The sequence below is a fragment of the Syngnathus scovelli genome, chromosome 7, assembly GCF_024217435.2.
Source record: "Syngnathus scovelli strain Florida chromosome 7, RoL_Ssco_1.2, whole genome shotgun sequence".
Classification (NCBI taxonomy): domain Eukaryota; kingdom Metazoa; phylum Chordata; class Actinopteri; order Syngnathiformes; family Syngnathidae; genus Syngnathus; species Syngnathus scovelli.
In genome coordinates this window covers 20,021,378-20,040,519 of record NC_090853.1, presented here as the reverse complement: position 1 = coordinate 20,040,519, position 19,142 = coordinate 20,021,378, and the positions used below count along the sequence as shown (strand labels likewise).

At 48.1% G+C, this 19,142-nt stretch overlaps 1 long non-coding RNA gene, 2 other non-coding genes and 3 pseudogenes across 3 annotated transcripts; 5 read left to right on the top strand and 1 right to left on the bottom strand.

Annotated features, from left to right (window-relative positions):
- Positions 1-158: 158 nt before the first annotated feature.
- Positions 159-4,953, bottom strand: LOC137840447 (uncharacterized). Its single transcript, XR_011087098.1, has 2 exons — positions 4,919-4,953; positions 159-4,793 (listed from the first exon to the last, which is right to left on the bottom strand). It is a non-coding gene; the product is annotated as an uncharacterized lncRNA (long non-coding RNA).
- An 8,300-nt stretch (positions 4,954-13,253) lies between these two features.
- Positions 13,254-13,372, top strand: LOC125972957 (5S ribosomal RNA). The gene has a single exon (XR_007482976.1). It is a non-coding gene; the product is annotated as a 5S ribosomal RNA (ribosomal RNA).
- Positions 13,373-15,925: 2,553 nt separating this feature from the next.
- Positions 15,926-16,044, top strand: LOC125972968 (5S ribosomal RNA). The gene has a single exon (XR_007482977.1). It is a non-coding gene; the product is annotated as a 5S ribosomal RNA (ribosomal RNA).
- Positions 16,045-16,674: 630 nt separating this feature from the next.
- Positions 16,675-16,793, top strand: LOC125972961 (5S ribosomal RNA; annotated as a pseudogene).
- An 842-nt stretch (positions 16,794-17,635) lies between these two features.
- On the top strand, positions 17,636-17,754 carry LOC125972954 (5S ribosomal RNA; annotated as a pseudogene).
- An 813-nt stretch (positions 17,755-18,567) lies between these two features.
- LOC125972950 (5S ribosomal RNA) lies at positions 18,568-18,686 on the top strand (annotated as a pseudogene).
- The last annotated feature ends 456 nt before the right edge of the window (positions 18,687-19,142 follow it).

Sequence of the window (19,142 nt, the reverse complement as noted above, 5' to 3'; positions counted from 1 at the left end):
TGTTACTCGCTTTAGTTAATAGAGTTTGAATGTCCAAAGCTAACGAGTCATAATTTTGATAAACACCTCCCCTTGTTTTGAGCAAATGTCGAATTTCTGATGAGTCGTCTTGGAACGTATCACCTCTAGGGGGCGGATTTTTAGGTTGTCAAGTCAAGTCAAGTCAAGTCAAGTTTATTTATATAGCCCTAAATCACAAACAGTCTCAAAGGGCTTCACATAGCCAAAATTGACAATTATTCTCAAAGCATCCCCTGATCATAAGCTCCCAAAAGGGCAAGGAAAAACTCAAAAAAACCCTACCAGGGGAAAATGAGAAACCTTGAGAAGGGACCACAGATGGAAGGATCCCCCTTTCAGGATCACCAGGTTATAATGGATGCAGAGAGTACACAAGTAATACACAATATGAAAATCAATGAAAAAAATGGATGTCGGAGGTGTCCTCGATTGTCCTGGCAGTGTCCTCAAGGGGGCCGAGCCGCAGCTCCCCCATCCCGAACTGGTCCCCGAGAATCCAGCCAGCCGCTATCCGCTTTTGAGCCACCTAACCCCCTCCCCAGCCGGGGAGGAGGTGGGCAGAGAGAACAGAACAAACTCCGGCCAAATCGGCCATCACAAGTTAGTTAAAGGCCATCTCATAGAAATGTGTCTTTAAACGCGTCTTAAATGTTTCTACTGAGGTAGTAGTTCTAATATCCATTGGTAGGGCATTCCAAAGCTCTGGAGCCCGAATAGAGAATGCTCTAGACCCTGCAGACATTTTCTTGGCCCTCGGTATAACTAAAAGACTAGCGTTTTGCGAACGAAGGTTACGAGACGGAACATAAGGAACGACTAGGTCGACGAGATATGAAGGCGCTAAGCCATGCAGTGCTTTATAGGTTAGTAGAAGAACCTTGAAGTCACATCTTAAATGGACCGGGAGCCAATGTAATTCGGCTAATATTGGGGTAATGTGATCAAATTTTCTTGACCGTGAGAGCAGCCTCGCAGCGGCATTTTGCACTAACTGTAGACTTTTAATACTGGATTTAGGAAGACCAGAGAATAATACATTACAGTAGTCCAGGCGCGACGTGACGAACGCATGTATAATAGTTTCCGCATCCCCGGTCGAGAGGATAGGACGAATCTTAGCAATATTACGAAGGTGAAAAAACGCAATCCTGGTTATATTCTTAATGTGTTTTTGAAAGGAGAGCGTTTGGTCAAATATTACCCCGAGATTAGTTACCGTATCACTCTGAGTGATAGTAGGGTTATCTATAGTTATAGTGGTTTCCTTAAATAAATGTTGATAACGAGTAGGACCAATTATCAACATCTCAGTTTTATCCGGGTTAAGACGAAGGAAGTTGAGAGACATCCATTGTTTAATCTCCGCAAGGCACGCCTCGAGATTACAGCAGTCCTGTGGATCTGTCATCGATAACGGCATATATAATTGGGTGTCATCCGCGTAGCATTGAAAACTAATATTATATTTACGTATTATGCCCCCAAGCGGAATCATATAAATATTAAATAAAATCGGTCCGAGTACCGATCCCTGTGGGACACCACAAGTAACATTATAAAGCTCAGAGGACGTATTACCATGGACCACTCGGTGCATCCTGCCTGATAGATAGGAATTGAACCAGCTTAGTGCTGACCCTGAGATACCAACACAACTTTTAAGACGCCCTAATAAAATATCGAAGTCTACAGTGTCAAAGGCAGCACTAAGATCAAGTAGTAACAATACAGACGACGTATTTGAATCCATAGCTATGAGGAGATCATTAGTCACTTTAGCAAGTGCTGTCTCTGTAGAATGATTGGCTCTAAAACCAGACTGAAAAGAGTCATATCGATTATTATCGACCATGTAATCAATAAGCTGCTGTGCTACTACTTTTTCGAGAAGTTTTGCTATGAATGGGAGGTTTGAAACTGGCCTATAATTACTGAGACAGTCCGGGTCAAGATTTGCTCGCTTAAGTAGTGGTTTAATAATAGCGGTTTTAAAGGCCATTGGCACTATCCCAGAGGAAACAGACAGATTGATTATATTTAAGATGGACGGTCCTAAAATTGGAAATATTTCTTTAAGTAGTTTGGCTGGAAGCGGGTCGAGTAAACATGTTGTTTGTTTAGCCGTACTAACCAATTTTGTAAGCATTTCAAGGGACACGCTTTTAAAATTTGAGAGGGTTATTGCATGATCCCCAGCGCTAGTAACCGGCAGAGCGATTGGCATGGTATTCTTGATCTCGTCCCTAATGGACTCAATCTTTTGAGCAAAACATTTCATAAACTCGTCAGCTGAGTGGAAGGAGCTATCGGGGGTCGGCTGGCGCAGAGTTAGCTTTGCCACTGTATCAAATAAGTATTTAGGATTATTTTTATTAAGATTAATGACTTGCGAAAAATAACGAGTTTTTGCTAAAATAAGCGCATCTTTATATTTCAGGAGGCTGTCCTTCCATGCCTGATGGAAAACCTCAAGTTTGGTTAAACGCCATCTGCGCTCATGCTTTCTACATAATTGTTTAAACGTACGTGTTTCATCTGTGAACCACGGAGTTGGCCAACTACGGCGAGTTTTCAGACGTAGCGGTGCCACAGAGTCGATGGCTTTTAATAATGTCGCATTGAATTCATTTGTAAGATTATCGATAGAGCCACTGTACGCGGGAAACATGGCGGTTGCCGGCGACAGTAACTCAGATAGCGCAGTTGCAGTCATGGAGTTAAAATTACGGCTGCTATAATTCTGTTTGCGTTCCTTGTCTTTGACAAGGAACTAAAATTTCAAATTTTATTAAAAAATGATCAGACAGAACAGTAGTGTATGGCAGTACTGTTATATTTGAGGTTGCTAGTCCTCGGGATAATACCAGATCTAAGGTATTTCCATTCTTATGCGTTTCTGCCTGTACAGCTTGCGTAAAACCAAACGTATCGATTAAAGTTTGAAATGCCGAAGTCAGTGGTTCCGACGGTGAATTCATGTGGATGTTGAAATCACCCATGATAACTATATTATCTGCATTTGTCACTAGATCAGCCACAACTTCTGAAAATTCATCCAGGAAGCCAGAGTAAGCCCCGGGTGGGCGGTAAATAACAAGATAGAATGACGGTAACGCAGTGGATCGCACAATGAGAACTTCAAATGTTTTAAATACGTGAATTGAGCGAGGCCTAAATCTAAGCTCAGAATTTGAGATGAGGGCGACACCCCCACCCTTTTTTCGAGGACGAGCCACATGCGAGCTCACAAAATTTGGAGGCGAGGCCTCGTTAAGTGGCAGCAGTTCATTAGGTTTTAACCAGGTCTCGCAAAGACCAAAAACATTTAGATTATGTTCCATGATAAGGTCATTAACGAGAACTGCTTTCGTATGAAGTGATCTAATATTCATAAAACCGAATTTAAGTGTAATTGGTTGATCAGGGTGCGCATCTATCGAAGGATTTTTAAACGGGATGCGAGTAAAATTGTGTTCTCTAGGCCTAATATCACCTCTCAAAAGTTTATTAGGGCGGTGGGATGAAACAACCGTGGGAATTTGTTAATGAGTATTTGTTACACATGTGAAGTTATCTAAAACAGGCACCGTTTCATCAGCAAGACCGGTCGGGACGGAGTGATTGGATTTGTCTACTACCCCAGTAGAAAGTGTGTTTATGTGTACTGCAGCACTATTTAAACTGTCGCGCTCTATTCTACACGAGGAGCTATGTGTATGCTGAAAGTCTAGCCTAGCGCTAGTTAACTTTAACTTAACAGACTCCAAACCCATCCTCACAGGTGGTCTAATCACCTGTGCCCTGGCCTGCTCTAAAGTGACCTGTCATGAGTGGCTCAAACAGTAATCTATATTCCTAGAAAGAGTGAAGGCGCCTTCACGGTTAGGGTGAAGGCCGTCCTTCCTCAGCAGGTCGGGGCGGCCCCAGAAGGAGGACCAGTTATCTATAAAATACAGTCCCTGCTTTTTACAGAACCCAGCCATCCATCGATTAAGGGAGACTAATCTACTAAACCTCTCATCAGTGCCTCTCCCAGGCAGGGGGCCAGAGACAAATACTCGATGCCGACTCATCTTTCTGGCAAGATCACAAGTCCTCGCTATGTTTTTCTTTGTGATCTCTGACTGTCTCATCCTAACATCATTGGAGCCGACGTGTATCACTATGTCCGAGTAGCTAGTGTTGTTGGAACTACGCTGTTGACTAGGCCTATTGCGAGTCAGCTCCCTAAGACTAGCTTCTATGTCGGGTGCTCTGCCCCCAGGAATACACATTACCGTGGCTGGATTTTTAAGCGTAATGTTGCGGGTAATGGAGTCGCCTATGACCAAAGTGCGAGGGCCATCAGACCGAGATGACTTTGGACGGCTATGCGTCTTACCTGGCTCATCGCGATTAGCAAGCCGCTTGGGGCTAATGCTAACCGGGCTAGCGGGCTGACTACAGCCCGCGTCTGTGTCCGCCGCAACTACTGTTATCGCACTATTCTGCTCTAACTGGCGGACACGTCCCTCTAGCAGAGACAACCTCTCTAAGAGAAGGGTGCAGTTGGTGCACGAAGCCGTACATACCTCTTGGTCCGCTGCCATACTTTGTGTCCGAAGAGCGACGATCTGTCAGAACAACCCGGAAGCAGAGAGTTTATTGGAGGAGATGCGGTGGAGGCAGAGCGGGAGGATCTGAGCCAGGGGCAAGGAGTGGGAGCAGCAACAGCTGAGCGTGTGGAGTTCAGCCAGACGGGGTGGATCTTGGCGGTGAGCCGTGGAGGGATTCTGCGAGCAAAATATACAAGACTTGGTCAGAGGATTCGACGTGGCTGTGATCTTACTGCAGACCCGAGGATCAGGAAAAGGTGGCGTCGATGAGCAAGAGGGTATCGAGGAGCTAGAGGCACAACCGTGGAGGTGATCACAACAGATAGGACACTCAGACCTTGTGTTGTTTTAGGTAAAAGTTCCGTTTTTTCTCAGGAATGGTGGGTATTGTGTTGATGTAGGAAATCTCGCATAAACCGACCTCCCACGAACCTTTTAAATCGATATGTTGAGCTAGTTCGGTTTTGAATTCTGTGAGCGTGTTTGAGCTAAAAAGATGCACACTGGCATTTGACGCTAATGTGATGTAGAATTCTCTCTGATGGTCACCCATCTTGTAATTTCCACAGAATGGCCGTTTTAGAGACCGTCAGATGGTTTTAATACTCTTTGTGGGTACCCAACTGTCGAATTTGGCTGGCCAGCCCACCCAGTGGACGAGGGACTCGCGTTTACCTGCCACAGTACGTGATTTAAGAATTTTCTGTATGCGAAAAATTTTATTTTTTTTAATTTTTACTTTTTGTAATTCCTCTTTGTAGAAGATGCCTTGCACGGGCATACCATCCAAGTCCGATATTTTATAGACGGGAGGAACGCGGTGGAGACGCTGTCTTATTCTGAAAATTTCATCCGTGTAACTTTGTAAATAACCTTTTTCAAAATTCCCTTTTATTTTGGAAATTCGCACAGTGTCACCCGGTGCGAACCGGAACTTGCATCCCCGTTGAAAAGGATTTCTTGAGTAGAGGTTAGTGAAAACGATATTCTTATTCTCTTCGTTTACAGCGTTAGGTGTCATTTTTATACTGCTGTGAAAACTGTTGTTATAACTGACAATAAAATCCTGAATTACATCGACGTATCGTTGTGTGTTCTTAGCAGTGAAATACCTCCACATCCGCGTTTTTAACGTTTTGTTGAACCTTTCGATCGTTTGCGCTTTGGTGTCCGAGGCGGTGGAAAAATGTGTAATATTGTGCTTTCTCATTAATTTCTGGAAATGTTTGTTAAAAAACTCCACCCCTTTATCTGTTTGAAGGCGTAATGGTGAACCGCTAACTGTCAGGATATCTTCAAATGCTTTGGTGACCTGGGTACCCGTTTTCGTTTTCAAAAGACGTACATATGCACGTTTCGAGAATATATCGATTGCGGTTAGTAAATATTTATATCCATCGTTGTAGCGTGCAAGTGATTGCATATCGCACAAATCTGCTTGGAATTGTCTCATAGGACCTCGAACAAAAACTTTATTTCTAGGAAAAGTTATTCTGGCTGGTTTGTGTAAAGTGTACGCATCCTGATCGGATAAAAAAGCTTTTACTTTTCTTATGTTAGTGTTTTTACAGCTATTAATCGCCTCCCTGTGCAGCCGCTTCTCGCCGCCAAAACTCGCTGGATTTTTAGCGCTATAGTAGAGTCTCTGAAGACACCTGTCGCTACCCATTGTTAAGTAAATTCTGATGGATATCAGATTATGACGCTGTTAATAAAGCAAACAGGTCTGATATCTCGCGATTTTGAATAAACACAGAGAAACAGTCACTTTTACGGTCACAATAGTTTATTACAGAAAAAATCAAGCTACTTCTTAAAAAAAACATTACTAATAAACACAAACAAGTGTAAAACATGGTAAAAAAAAGTTTTTCTATAAATCCTAAGGTTTGACATAGCGCATGAGTTTACAGAGCTTTTCGGCCTCGTCGACGCACTTAATGGAGATGAGCAATTCGAAGACCACGGCTGGAGCTTTATCCTCGGTGAAAGTGGCCACCAGCATCTCGGTTACGTCCATAAAGTTCTTATCTTGCAGCTTGTTTTCTGCCAGCTTTATGTTACCGCGGCGGCTCACCAGAGCGTTAACAAACTTTTTGAAGTTTTCCTTGGACAGGTCTTCCAGCGCGTCCATCACGAGGCCCTTTTTAGAGGGCATTATTTCAATTTTTTAGCGGGGGATTAAGTCGAGGTTAGTAAACGCACGAGATGAGAGGTTCGAACGCACTGTTGCTTTGGGCGGACTTCGCTCTCGATTTGGCTTTATTTATTTATTTTTTTTCTTACCTCTATGTGGGCGTGACTCTTGATTTGGCTTTTTTTTTTTTTTCCCCCTCTCCCCCCAAAAACTATCAGGATTCTTAGCTGAAGACATCTCTCACCATTGAATAAACATAGAGAAACGGTCACAATAGTTTATTACAGAAAAAATCAAACTACTTCTTAAAAAACATTACTAATAAACACAAACAAGTGTAAAACATGGTAAAAAAAAGTTTTTCTATAAATCCTAAGGTTTGACATAACGCATGAATGAAGATAACATAGATGGTGTTACTTTGGACCCTATTAGAGTTTTAAACTTCTTTAGCTGCCCCCCTGTTAAATCTAAAAGTACTGTTAGGAAAGTCATCAATTGATTCCACATTTTTTTTACAAAACCTCCCATTGTGTTTTTCCAAACGTTCTAAATAATAGAGTGACTTCGTTGCGATTCAGAACAGTATCACCAGCTTCTTGTTTTATCGCACGGAGCCGTGTGAAGATCTTGCCTTCATGAGCTAGGTCATGTAGAATGGCAGAAACAGAATTGCAGATGTTTATAAGCGTTGCAGAGCTTTTAAAATAGAAAAACATTGTCGACAACGTGTGTAGGAAGTCAGCATTGCACAATTCACCCGTCACTGCTTCATAATTCGCATAGAAATAAAAGTTTCGATCCTCAACATATAGGCACGTATGATGCATTTGGCTAAGATCATCAAGAGCACATCCGTCACACTTAGATTTAGCATGTTTCATTAAGGCATCATACAAAAGATGAACCAGCATCAGCTTCAGGCGTGTGTAGTCTTCAATCACCAACCATTTAAGAGGCTCTATTGTCATATTATACTCTGCGTCTTGTTGTGTGTTGATTCTCAAAGGTGTCGAGGTCATCGGAGTGTCAACGATCGTGTCGTCAGCCTCCGTGTCCATCTGTGTGTTGATTCTCAAAGGTGTCGAGGTCATCGGAGGAACGACCCCAAACTCAAGGACCATCGGAGTGTCAACGATCGTGTCGTCAGCCTCCGTGTCCATCTGTGTGTTGATTCTCGCAGGCGCCGGGGCCCTCGGAGGAACGGCCCCAAACTCAAGGACCATCGTGTCGTCAACCTCCTCAAAATCAGCGGGCAGGTGCGATTCTGCCTCTCTGAGTAAGACTCTAATGTCGGTAGCAGACAAGCTTGGCAAATCCATACCATTTTCAGGATAGCGTGCGCAGGCGCCATCAAACAATTCAATGGCTCGTGACGTGGACCACGGTTCATGCTGCTCCTCCTGCTGCTGCTGCTGCTGCTGCTGCCCCGAGGTTTCAGGGGTTTCAAACACGTCGAAAGTTGATGACAAAGCTCCATAGAGAGAATCGGTTTGCAGATCGTCGAGTCGAATCGGTGAGATGCATTCGTTCGGGTCAGATGGTGGCAGCGGAAGAATCTCAAATCTTTCAGCCCATGTCTCAGGCCCCACTGGCGTCGGTCTTGGCGACGCTAGGAAAGCTGTGTTCCCATCGTCAGCATCTGACTCTGCATCCGAGTTGTCAGGGGTTGACCAGAACGTGATCCCCGTAGGTGTAGAACGTGGTAAAAGTCTTCTGGCAAGCATTTTTTGGGCCATCTTCTTTCTCTTGTGTGTGCGTGTGTGAAAGAGACGATTGCAAGCCCGCTCTTATACAATTTAGATAGTTATGCTAATGACTATAACTCCACCTTCCTGTGACAGCAGGTGAGAAAAAGAGGGGGGTAGGAGGAGGAACAGAGTCTTGTGTTGAAGAGGGCCAGGGTTTAAACTTAATTTTTTAGTAAGGGTTAATCTAAAGCCAGTTTACGTTTCACTCCGACGACGTTTGTCCAGACACGGCTTGATAGAAAAAGCCCCGTAATACTCTCCCCATATGCTTGCATCGTTCCATACCATTCTGTCAACGGTATATTCAAAATTGTCTGGAAAAGCCCACATTCGCTGCTGAATGCTTGAAGTTTTAAAAACATTAAATCCATTACCTCTCCATCTTCTGCCCCATCAACAGTTTGAGGAGAAACTTTCAGCCGGAAAAAACATCTCCCGCCGGCTGTGATTTTTGAAATCCAAGTTGCATTCAGCTCACCTTCTGACCCGTATTCATTGTGAAATTCAGTCAAAACCTCTGGCAGGAGTTGATTTAAAACACCCCAATCATTTGAGTTCAGAGTACCAAATGCGTGGGCCTGCACATAGTTGCTGTTGCTTGATCCAGAGCTCTCTTGGTTTCTCATAAAGAAAGACAACTCACCAGTCTCGTAAAAAAATTTAAATCCCCATTGAGTCTCTGGTGTTAGATACCAGCTCCGCTCAAGTTTTTCTGTAGGCCTTTGTTGCATACGTCTTAGATACATCTGTTTCTTCCTAGGGGCATCTAGCAAACCATCAGGGCCTCTGCGGCAAAGATGAATACTGACCGGCGTTTCTGCTATCATGATTTGAGCTTCAGGTTTGCAGTTTAGCACCACAGCTTTAGCTCTTTTTTCTATGAACTATCAGCCCGATACTCTCGCGTAAATATACGAACAACAAGTCCAGCCCCTCTCTCAAACCACACCTCTGTGTATCACGTGTTTGTTTTTTTTCATTTTTTAAATCAGGATATGTTTTAAACTTATACAGCCTTCATAAAAAAAACAGACGCCTTCGTCTGTCTCCCTCCAAAGTTAAACGGTTCCACCTGGACCCAGTAATGCCGACTCCACTATTGTTTGTCAAATTACATTAGAGATAACTTGTGACTTGTAGCCGTGTGATTTTCTCAACAAAACCCCCCTTGATCCTCCAAAACCCCCTTGATCCTCTAAAGCAATGTTTACCAAATTACATGCGTCTCCCGCTTTCAGATAACTTTGGCTAAGCTATTGTTTCTCAAATTATATGCGACTCTCTTGAAGCCAACTTTGCCACCTCTAATGACTGTAATAATGACGCCTCTCTAACCCCCTCCTCCCTTCCTCTTCTCAACAGAAAGGCTCTGCAAAGGTAGCTCAGAGGGCTGTTAGCAAAGCTAGCTCAGGTGCTGCACCTGTCTTGATTCATAAAAATACATGCCCATACATATCCAGATCTTAAAAATGGCGCCAGCAAACCAAAATGGCGACAGTCAAAGATGGCGCCGTCATGACTGGCGCCATCTTGATGCCCCCAACCCCGCCACAAATCAAAAGAGGGTGATTTATGACCCCCAATAAAAAAAAAGCCATAAATCTTAACATCAATAGGTCATAAAATTTTATTACCCCCTAACTCATTTGCATATGAATAGACATCAAAGCTTGCCGCCTTATAAACCTCTCTACTGGCTACGCGTCAGAAATATTTTTGCGGACCTGCCTTTATATATATAAATAAACAATAAATCTATATAAATAAATACTACATTTATAATAAGTATATATACCGTATTTGCCGGTGTATTGGTCGACCTTTTTCGATCCAAAATCGACCGAAAAAAATCGACCTCGACTTATACACCGAGTCATAAAATTTAACTTCGTATTCATCGCTTCAAATGTGATGGTAACCAAGGCCGTTTCTCATGCATCTCATTGTGCCTTGCACTTAGAAAATTTGAACCGGGCGGCGTGCGCGAGTGCGCGGCCCGCTGGAAGTCGAATGAGGCGCCGCGACCACCTCCGCGGTGCTTATAAACAGCCGATCCGCTCGGCGGGGGCTATTTTCGGCCACTTGGCTCGTGCGCACGGCCTCCCGGATGTGCCGGGCGGGTGCGCGAGCTCGCCGGCCGCTGGAAGTCGAATGAGGCGCCGCGACCACCTCCGCGGTGCTTATAAACAGCCGATCCGCTCGGCGGGGGCTATTTTCGGCCACTTGGCTCGTGCGCACGGCCTCCCGGATGTGCCGGGCGGGTGCGCGAGCTCGCCGGCCGCTGGAAGTCGAATGAGGCGCCGCAACCACCTCCGCGGTGCTTATAAACAGCCGATCCGCTCGGCGGGGGCTATTTTCGGCCACTTGGCTCGTGCGAACGGCCTCCCGGATGTGCCGGGCGGGTGCGCGAGCTCGCCGGCCGCTGGAAGTCGAATGAGGCGCCGCGACCACCTCCGCGGTGCTTATAAACAGCCGATCCGCTCGGCGGGGGCTATTTTCGGCCACTTGGCTCGTGCGCACGGCCTCCCGGATGTGCCGGGCGGGTGCGCGAGCTCGCCGGCCGCTGGAAGTCGAATGAGGCGCCGCGACCACCTCCGCGGTGCTTATAAACTGCCGATCCGCTCGGCGGGGGCTATTTTCGGCCACTTGGCTCGTGCGCACGGCCTCCCGGATGTGGCGGGCGGGTGCGCGAGCTCGCCGGCCGCTGGAAGTCGAATGAGGCGCCGCGACCACCTCCGCGGTGCTTATAAACAGCCGATCCGCTCGGCGGGGGCTATTTTCGGCCACTTGGCTCGTGCGCACGACCTCCCGGATGTGCCGGGCGGGTGCGCGAGCTCGCCGGCCGCTGGAAGTCGAATGAGGCGCCGCGACCACCTCCGCGGTGCTTATAAACAGCCGATCCGCTCGGCGGGGGCTATTTTCGGCCACTTGGCTCGTGCGCACGGCCTCCCGGATGTGCCGGGCGGGTGCGCGAGCTCGCCGGCCGCTGGAAGTCGAATGAGGCGCCGCGACCACCTCCGCGGTGCTTATAAACAGCCGATCCGCTCGGCGGGGGCTATTTTCGGCCACTTGGCTCGTGCGCACGGCCTCCCGGATGTGCCGGGCGGGTGCGCGAGCTCGCCGGCCGCTGGAAGTCGAATGAGGCGCCGCGACCACCTCCGCGGTGCTTATAAACAGCCGATCCGCTCGGCGGGGGCTATTTTCGGCCACTTGGCTCGTGCGCACGGCCTCCCGGATGTGCCGGGCGGGTGCGCGAGCTCGCCGGCCGCTGGAAGTCGAATGAGGCGCCGCGGCCACCTCCGCGGTGCTTATAAACAGCCGATCCGCTCGGCGGGGGCTATTTTCGGCCACTTGGCTCGTGCGCACGGCCTCCCGGATGTGCCGGGCGGGTGCGCGGGCTCGCCGGCCGCTGGAAGTCGAATGAGGCGCCGCGACCACCTCCGTGGTGCTTATAAACAGCCGATCCGCTCGGCGGGGGCTATTTTCGGCCACTTGGCTCGTGCGCACGGCCTCCCGGATGTGCCGGGCGGGTGCGCGAGCTCGCCGGCCGCTGGAAGTCGAATGAGGCGCCGCGACCACCTCCGCGGTGCTTATAAACAGCCGATCCGCTCGGCGGGGGCTATTTTCGGCCACTTGGCTCGTGCGCACGGCCTCCCGGATGTGCCGGGCGGGTGCGCGAGCTCGCCGGCCGCTGGAAGTCGAATGAGGCGCCGCGACCACCTCCGCGGTGCTTATAAACAGCCGATCCGCTCGGCGGGGGCTATTTTCGGCCACTTGGCTCGTGCGCACGGCCTCCCGGATGTGCCGGGCGGGTGCGCGAGCTCGCCGGCCGCTGGAAGTCGAATGAGGCGCCCGACCACCTCCGCGGTGCTTATAAACAGCCGATCCGCTCGGCGGGGGCTATTTTCGGCCACTTGGCTCGTGCGCACGGCCTCCCGGATGTGCCGGGCGGGTGCGCGAGCTCGCCGGCCGCTGGAAGTCGAATGAGGCGCCGCGACCACCTCCGCGGTGCTTATAAACAGCCGATCCGCTCGGCGGGGGCTATTTTCGGCCACTTGGCTCGTGCGCACGGCCTCCCGGATGTGCCGGGCGGGTGCGCGAGCTCGCCGGCCGCTGGAAGTCCAATGAGGCGCCGCGATCTCCTCCGCGGTGCTTATAAAGTGCCGATCCGCTCGGCTTGGAGCTATTTCCGGCCTCCCGTTGGTGCCGGGCGGCGTGCGCGAGCTCGCCGGCCGCGATCTCCTCCGCGGTGCTTATAAACAGCAGCATGCGCACGGCCTCCCAGAATTTGAAGACATTTCGTCAATAAATTTCGCATATTGAATTTTGAAGTTTAATATAATGCAACAATTGAGCTCGACTTATACAAAGGATATATCATAAAATCGTAAATTTCCGTCGAATTTTAGGGGGTCGACTTATACGTCGAGTCGACCTGTACACCGGCAAATACGGTAAATACGATTAGATAAAATGATACGACTGGCATAAAAACAAATATAAACCACATAAAAATAAAAGTCACCATTACGTTGAATTATTGGGAGCACCGAGCTTGTTTCTCAGAAACGAGCCGGTCCCATCCAGGCGTAATCGGAGACAATGAAACCCGAAGTGGTTAAGGTTTGTCTTTTAATGCAGGATGCTTGGTCTCCATGTGCCGAAGCAGTTTTGAAGGCTTCATTGGCTTGCTCGCTAGTTTCAGGGGCGATTGTGTCTATAAAATGCAAAATGTTGGGTCACCTCACGGCTTACGGCCATACTACCCTGAGAACACCCGATCTCGTCCGATCTCGGAAGCTAAGCAGGGTCTGGCCTGGTTAGTACTTGGATGGTAGACCGCCTGGGAATAACAGGTGCTGTAAGCTTTTTCTTTTTCTTATGTGCACTTCAATCGTTTAAGAAGCTATTTTTTACAACACCCATCACGAATGGCATCCGGAAACAGCAAGCCTAATTTAAACTCCGACATTGAAACTATAACACGAGTTTGAAAGCTATATTATGTGGTGACATCCACAGCATTGTAGTTAAATTTTTTACCGCTAGAGAGCAGACTATGTACAGTGAGCATGGCTCCCTGTGAACTCAAAGCAGCAGGCTTGACTTGTAAAAGAACCCAACACAACACTTCCATGAAGTGTTTTTAAACTTTTCAAGGCATTTATTTTGATTCAGCAAAATGCAGGTCGCAATGGCAAATTCGTGCTACCGCATAAAAAGCTGTCAATAACTTTTCATGATAGCCATGTTTCCAGAAAACACCAAAAGCCTTGGAAGAAAGCCTGTTTCGGCCCTGGTTGTAAAAAAAACAAAAAAAAACAAAAGGGAAGGGTGACCGTCCGGGAATACCAGGTGCTGAAAGCCTTTTTTTTTTTTTTTTTCCCACGTCAATTGTGAAAGGAAACTTTTACCACAGCCATCAAGTCCCGCCGCTGCTTGGCATGGTTTCAGGGGCGATTGTGTCTATAAAATGAAAAATTCTGAGCGGTCTCACGGCTTACGGCAATACTACCCTGAGAAGTCGAATGAGGCGCCGCGACCACCTCCGCGGTGCTTATAAACTGCCGATCCGCTCGGCGGGGGCTATTTTCGGCCACTTGGCTCGTGCGCACGGCCTCCCGGATGTGCCGGGCGGGTGCGCGAGCTCGCCGGCCGCTGGAAGTCGAATGAGGCGCCGCGACCACCTCCGCGGTGCTTATAAACAGCCGATCCGCTCGGCGGGGGCTATTTTCGGCCACTTGGCTCGTGCGCACGACCTCCCGGATGTGCCGGGCGGGTGCGCGAGCTCGCCGGCCGCTGGAAGTCGAATGAGGCGCCGCGACCACCTCCGCGGTGCTTATAAACAGCCGATCCGCTCGGCGGGGGCTATTTTCGGCCACTTGGCTCGTGCGCACGGCCTCCCGGATGTGCCGGGCGGGTGCGCGAGCTCGCCGGCCGCTGGAAGTCGAATGAGGCGCCGCGACCACCTCCGCGGTGCTTATAAACAGCCGATCCGCTCGGCGGGGGCTATTTTCGGCCACTTGGCTCGTGCGCACGGCCTCCCGGATGTGCCGGGCGGGTGCGCGAGCTCGCCGGCCGCTGGAAGTCGAATGAGGCGCCGCGGCCACCTCCGCGGTGCTTATAAACAGCCGATCCGCTCGGCGGGGGCTATTTTCGGCCACTTGGCTCGTGCGCACGGCCTCCCGGATGTGCCGGGCGGGTGCGCGGGCTCGCCGGCCGCTGGAAGTCGAATGAGGCGCCGCGACCACCTCCGTGGTGCTTATAAACAGCCGATCCGCTCGGCGGGGGCTATTTTCGGCCACTTGGCTCGTGCGCACGGCCTCCCGGATGTGCCGGGCGGGTGCGCGAGCTCGCCGGCCGCTGGAAGTCGAATGAGGCGCCGCGACCACCTCCGCGGTGCTTATAAACAGCCGATCCGCTCGGCGGGGGCTATTTTCGGCCACTTGGCTCGTGCGCACGGCCTCCCGGATGTGCCGGGCGGGTGCGCGAGCTCGCCGGCCGCTGGAAGTCGAATGAGGCGCCCGACCACCTCCGCGGTGCTTATAAATAGCCGATCCGCTCGGCGGGGGCTATTTTCGGCCACTTGGCTCGTGCGCACGGCCTCCCGGATGTGCCGGGCGGGTGCGCGAGCTCGCCGGCCGCTGGAAGTCGAATGAGGCGCCGCGACCACCTCCGCGGTGCTTATAAACAGCCGATCCGCTCGGCGGGGGCTATTTTCGGCCACTTGGCTCGTGCGCACGGCCTCCCGGATGTGCCGGGCGGGTGCGCGAGCTCGCCGGCCGCTGGAAGTCCAATGAGGCGCCGCGATCTCCTCCGCGGTGCTTATAAAGTGCCGATCCGCTCGGCTTGGAGCTATTTCCGGCCTCCCGTTGGTGCCGGGCGGCGTGCGCGAGCTCGCCGGCCGCGATCTCCTCCGCGGTGCTTATAAACAGCAGCATGCGCACGGCCTCCCAGAATTTGAAGACATTTCGTCAATAAATTTCGCATATTGAATTTTGAAGTTTAATATAATGCAACAATTGAGCTCGACTTATACAAAGGATATATCATAAAATCGTAAATTTCCGTCGAATTTTAGGGGGTCGACTTATACGTCGAGTCGACCTGTACACCGGCAAATACGGTAAATACGATTAGATAAAATGATACGACTGGCATAAAAACAAATATAAACCACATAAAAATAAAAGTCACCATTACGTTGAATTATTGGGAGCACCGAGCTTGTTTCTCAGAAACGAGCCGGTCCCATCCAGGCGTAATCGGAGACAATGAAACCCGAAGTGGTTAAGGTTTGTCTTTTAATGCAGGATGCTTGGTCTCCATGTGCCGAAGCAGTTTTGAAGGCTTCATTGGCTTGCTCGCTAGTTTCAGGGGCGATTGTGTCTATAAAATGCAAAATGTTGGGTCACCTCACGGCTTACGGCCATACTACCCTGAGAACGCCCGATCTCGTCCGATCTCGGAAGCTAAGCAGGGTCTGGCCTGGTTAGTACTTGGATGGTAGACCGCCTGGGAATAACAGGTGCTGTAAGCTTTTTCTTTTTCTTATGTGCACTTCAATCGTTTAAGAAGCTGTTTTTTACAACACCCATCACGAATGGCATCCGGAAACAGCAAGCCTAATTTAAACTCCGACATTGAAACTATAACACGAGTTTGAAAGCTATATTATGTGGTGACATCCACAGCATTGTAGTTAAATTTTTTACCGCTAGAGAGCAGACTATGTACAGTGAGCATGGCTCCCTGTGAACTCAAAGCAGCAGGCTTGACTTGTAAAAGAACCCAACACAACACTTCCATGAAGTGTTTTTAAACTTTTCAAGGCATTTATTTTGATTCAGCAAAATGCAGGTCGCAATGGCAAATTCGTGCTACCGCATAAAAAGCTGTCAATAACTTTTCATGATAGCCATGTTTCCAGAAAACACCAAAAGCCTTGGAAGAAAGCCTGTTTCGGCCCTGGTTGTAAAAAAAACAAAAAAAAACAAAAGGGAAGGGTGACCGTCCGGGAATACCAGGTGCTGAAAGCCTTTTTTTTTTTTTTTTTCCCACGTCAATTGTGAAAGGAAACTTTTACCACAGCCATCAAGTCCCGCCGCTGCTTGGCATGGTTTCAGGGGCGATTGTGTCTATAAAATGAAAAATTCTGAGCGGTCTCACGGCTTACGGCAATACTACCCTGAGAGCGCCCGCTCTCGTCCGATCTCGGAGGCTAAGCAGGGTCGGGCCTGGTTAGTACTTGGATGGGAGACCGCCTGGGAATACCAGTTACCGTAAGCTTTTTTTTTTTTTTTTTTTTCTTATGTGCACTTCAATCGTTTAAGCCAAGAACTTTTTACAGCACCCATCACGAATGGCATTCGGAAACTGCAAGCCTAGTTTGAACTCCGACACTGAAACTACAACACGAGTTTAAAACCTACATTGTGTGGCGACAGCCATAGCATTGCAGTTCACGTTTTTACCGCTAGAGAACAGACTATGTACAGTGAATAAAGAGCATGGCTCCCTGTGAACTCAAAGCAGCAGTCTTTACTTGTAAAAGAACCCAGCACAACACATTGCGCTTCCATGTAGTGTTTTTACCTTTTTCATGACATTTATTTTGATACAGCCAAATGCAGGTTTTGTGCACTTCACTTTTCCGTTGGGCATTCGCGTAGAACCCTATTCCAGTTACGGCCAGATTCTTTTAGACTAGTGGTCCCCAAACTTTCTTGCGCCACGGACCGGCTACGCGTCAGAAATATTTTTGCGGACCTGCCTTTATATATATAAATAAACAATAAATCTATATAAATAAATACTACATTTATAATAAATATATATAAATAGGATTAAATAAAATGATACGACTGGCATAAAAACAAATATAAACCACATAAAAATAAAAGTCACCATTACGTTGAATTATTGGGAGCACCGAGCTTGTTTCTCAGAAAGGAGCCGGTCCCATCCAGGCGTAATCGGAGACAATGAAACCCGAAGTGGTTAAGGTTTGTCTTTTAATGCAGGATGCTTGGTCTCCATGTGCCGAAGCAGTTTTGAAGGCTTCATTGGCTTGCTCGCTAGTTTCAGGGGCGATTGTGTCTATAAAATGCAAAATGTTGGGTCACCTCACGGCTTACGGCCATACTACCCTGAGAACGCCTGATCTCGTCTTATCTCGGAAGCTAAGCAGGGTCGGGCCTGGTTAGTACTTGGATGGGAGACTGCCTGGGAATACGAGGTGCTGTAAGCTTTTTCTTTTTCTTATGTGCACTTCAAGCTCTTTTTTTTTTTTTTTTTTCTTATGTGCACTTCAATCGTTTAAGCCAAGACCTTTTTACAACACCCATCACGAATGGCATTCGGAAACTGCAAGCCTAGTTTGAACTCCGACACTGAAACTACAACACGAGTTCAAAACCTCTATGTACAGTGAATAAAGAGCATGGCTCCCTGTGAACTCAAAGCAGCAGTCTTTACTTGTAAAAGAACCCAGCACAACACATTGCGCTTCCATGTAGTGTTTTTACCTTTTTCATGACATTTATTTTGATACAGCCAAATGCAGGTTTTGTGCACTTCACTTTTCCGTTGGGCATTCGCGTAGAACCCTATTCCAGTTACGGCCAGATTCTTTTAGACTAGTGGTCCCCAAACTTTCTTGCGCCACGGACCGGCTACGCGTCAGAAATATTTTTGCGGACCTGCCTTTATATATATAAATAAACAATAAATCTATATAAATAAATACTACATTTATAATAAATATATATAAATAGGATTAAATAAAATGATACGACTGGCATAAAAACAAATATAAACCACATAAAAATAAAAGTCACCATTACGTTGAATTATTGGGAGCACCGAGCTTGTTTCTCAGAAACGAGCCGGTCCCATCCAGGCGTAATCGGAGACAATGAAACCCGAAGTGGTTAAGGTTTGTCTTTTAATGCAGGATGCTTGGTCTCCATGTGCCGAAGCAGTTTTGAAGGCTTCATTGGCTTGCTCGCGAGTTTCAGGGGCGATTGTGTCTATAAAATGCAAAATGTTGGGTCACCTCACGGCTTACGGCCATACTACCCTGAGAACACCTGATCTCGTCTTATCTCGGAAGCTAAGCAGGGTCGGGCCTGGTTAGTACTTGGATGGGAGACTGCCTGGGAATACGAGGTGCTGTAAGCTTTTTCTTTTTCTTATGTGCACTTCAAGCTCTTTTTTTTTTTTTTTTTCTTATGTGCACTTCAATCGTTTAAGCCAAGACCTTTTTACAACACCCATCACGAATGGCATTCGGAAACTGCAAGCCTAGTTTGAACTCCGACACTGAAACTACAACACGAGTTCAAAACCTCTATGTACAGTGAATAAAGAGCATGGCTCCCTGTGAACTCAAAGCAGCAGTCTTTACTTGTAAAAGAACCCAGCACAACACATTGCGCTTCCATGTAGTGTTTTTACCTTTTTCATGACATTTATTTTGATACAGCCAAATGCAGGTTTTGTGCACTTCACTTTTCCGTTGGGCATTCGCGTAGAACCCTATTCCAGTTACTGTTAAGGATCGGACAGTACAGCCAAGTGCGTAACGACGGACTTTATTTGAAGGGGATGATGGGAACAGCTGGCGCTGGAGCGGCG